This window comes from Salmo trutta, chromosome 4, assembly GCF_901001165.1.
Source record: "Salmo trutta chromosome 4, fSalTru1.1, whole genome shotgun sequence".
Lineage (NCBI taxonomy): Eukaryota > Metazoa > Chordata > Actinopteri > Salmoniformes > Salmonidae > Salmo > Salmo trutta.
Window position 1 is genome coordinate 70020947 of NC_042960.1, and position 3188 is coordinate 70024134.

The window sequence follows — 3188 nt, forward strand, 5'->3', positions numbered from 1 at the left end:
CCAGGTTAACTATTCATCAGTTTAATGGACCAGGTTAATTAACTATTCATCAGTTTAAGGGACCAGGTTAACTATTCATCAGTTTAAGGGACCAGGTTAACTATTCATCAGTTTAATGGACCAGGTTAATTAACTATTCATCAGTTTAAGGGACCAGGTTAATTAACTATTCATCAGTTTAAGGACCAGGTTAATTAACTATTCATCAGTTTAAGGGACCACAGGTTAACTATTCATCAGTTTAATGGACCAGGTTTAACTATTCATCAGTTTAATGGACCAGGTTAATTAAACTATTCATCAGTTTAAGGGACCAGGTTAACTATTCATCAGGTTAAGGGACCAGGTTAACTATTCATCAGTTTAAGGGACCAGGTTAATTATTCATCAGTTTAAGGGACCAGGTTAACTTATATCATCAGTTTAAGGGACCAGGTTAATTAACTATTCATCAGTTTAAGGGACCAGGTTAACTATTCATCAGTTTAAGGGACCAGGTTAACTATTCATCAGTTTAAGGGACCAGGTTAACTAACTATTCATCAGTTTAAAGGGACCAGGTTATTACTATTCAGCAGTTTAAGGGACCAGGTTAACTATTCATCAGTTTAATGGACCAGGTTAATTAACTATTCATCAGTTTAAGGGACCAGGTTAACTATTCATCAGGTTAGGGACCGAGTTAAACTATTCATCAGTTTAAGGGACCAGGTTAATTATATCATCAGTTTAAGGGACCAGGTTAACTATTCATCAGTTTAAGGGACCAGGTTAACTATTCATCAGTTTAAGGGACCAGGTTAACTATTCATCAGTTTAAGGGACCAGGTTAACTAACTATTCATCAGTTTAAGGGACCAGGTTAATTAACTATTCATCAGTTTAAGGGACCAGGTTAACTAACTATTCATCAGTTTAAGGGACCAGGTTAACTAACTATTCATCAGTTTAAGGGACCAGGTTAACTATTCATCAGTTTAATGGACCAGGTTAACTATTCATCAGTTTAAGGGACCAGGTTAACTATTCATCAGTTTAAGGGACCAGGTTAACTATTCATCAGTTTAAGGGACCAGGTTAACTAACTATTCATCAGTTTAAGGGACCAGGTTAACTATTCATCAGTTTAAGGGACCAGGTTAATTAACTATTCATCAGTTTAAGGGACCAGGTTAACTATTCATCAGTTTAAGGGACCAGGTTAACTATTCATCAGTTTAAGGGACCAGGTTAACTATTCCATCAGTTTAAGGGACCAGGTATTAACTATTCATCAGTTTAAGGGACCAGGTTATTAACTATTCATCAGTTTAAGGGACCAGGTTAACTATTCATCAGTTTAAGGGACCAGGTTAACTATTCATCAGTTTAAGGGACCAGGTTAATACTATTCATCAGTTTAAGGGACCAGGTTAATTAACTATTCATCAGTTAAGGGACCAGGTTAATACTATTCATCAGTTTAAGGGACCAGGTTAACTATTCATCAGTTTAAGGGACCAGGTTATAACTATTCATCAGTTTAATGGACCAGGTTAACTATTCATCAGTTTAAGGGACCAGGTTAACTATTCATCAGTTTAAGGGACCAGGTTATTAACTATTCATCAGGTTAAGGGACCAGTTATTAACTATTCATCAGTTTAAGGGACCAGATTAACTATTCATCAGTTTAAGGGACCAGGGTTAATTAACTATTCATCAGTTTAAGGACCAAGGTTAACTATTCATCAGTTTAAGGGACCAGGTTAATTAACTATTCATCAGTTAATGGACCAGTTAACTATTCATCAGTTTTAAGGGACCAGGTTAACTATTCATCAGGTTAAGGGACCAGGTTAACTATTCATCAGGTAAGGGACCAGGTTAACTATTCATCAGTGTAAGGGACCAGGTTAATTAACTATTCATCAGTTTAAGGGACCAGGTTAATTAACTATTCATCAGGTTTAAGGGACCAGGTTAATTAACTATTATCAGTTTAAGGGACCAGGTAACCTATTCATCAGTTTAAGGGACCAGGTTAACTATTCATCAGTTTAAGGGACCAGGTTACTATTCATCAGTTTATGGACCAGGTTAACTATTCATCAGTTTAAGACCAGGTTACTATTCATCAGTTTAATGGGACCCAGGTTAACTATTCATCAGTTTAATGGGACCAGGTTAACTATTCATCAGTTTAAGGGACCAGGTTAACTATTCATCAGTTTAATGGACCAGGTTAACTATTCATCAGTTTAAGGGACCAGGTTAACTATTCATCAGTTTAAGGGACCAGGTTAATTAACTATTCATCAGTTTAAGGGACCAGGTTAACTATTCATCAGTTTAAGGGACCAGGTTAACTATTCATCAGTTTAAGGGACCAGGTTAACTATTCATCAGTTTAAGGGACCAGGTTAACTATTCATCAGTTTAATGGACCAGGTTAACTATTCATCAGTTTAAGGGACCAGGTTAACTATTCATCAGTTTAAGGGACCAGGTTAACTATTCATCAGTTTAAGGGACCAGGTTAACTAACTATTCATCAGTTTAAGGGACCAGGTTAACTATTCATCAGTTTAAGGGACCAGGTTAATTAACTATTCATCAGTTTAAGGGACCATTACTATTCATCAGTTTAAGGGACCAGGTTAACTATTCATCAGTTTAAGGGACCAGGTTAACTATTCATCAGTTTAAGGGACCAGGTTAACTATTCATCAGTTTAAGGGACCAGGTTAACTATTCATCAGTTTAAGGGACCAGGTTAATTAACTATTCATCAGTTTAAGGGACCAGGTTAACTATTCATCAGTTTAGGGACCAGGTTAATTAACTATTCATCAGTTTAAGGGACCAGGTTAACTATTCCAGTTTAAGGGACCAGGTTAACTATCATCAGTTTAAGGGACCAGGTTAACTATTCATCAGTTTAATGGACCAGGTTAATTAACTATTCATCAGTTTAAGGGACCAGGTTAACTATTCATCAGTTTAAGGGACCAGGTTAACTATTCATCAGTTTAAGGGACCAGGTTAATTAACTATTCATCAGTTTAATGGACCAGGTTAACTATTCATCAGTTTAAGGGACCAGGTTAATTAACTATTCATCAGTTTAAGGGACCAGGTTAACTATTCATCAGTTAATGGACCAGGTTAATTAACTATTCATCAGTTTAAGGACCAGGTAACTATTC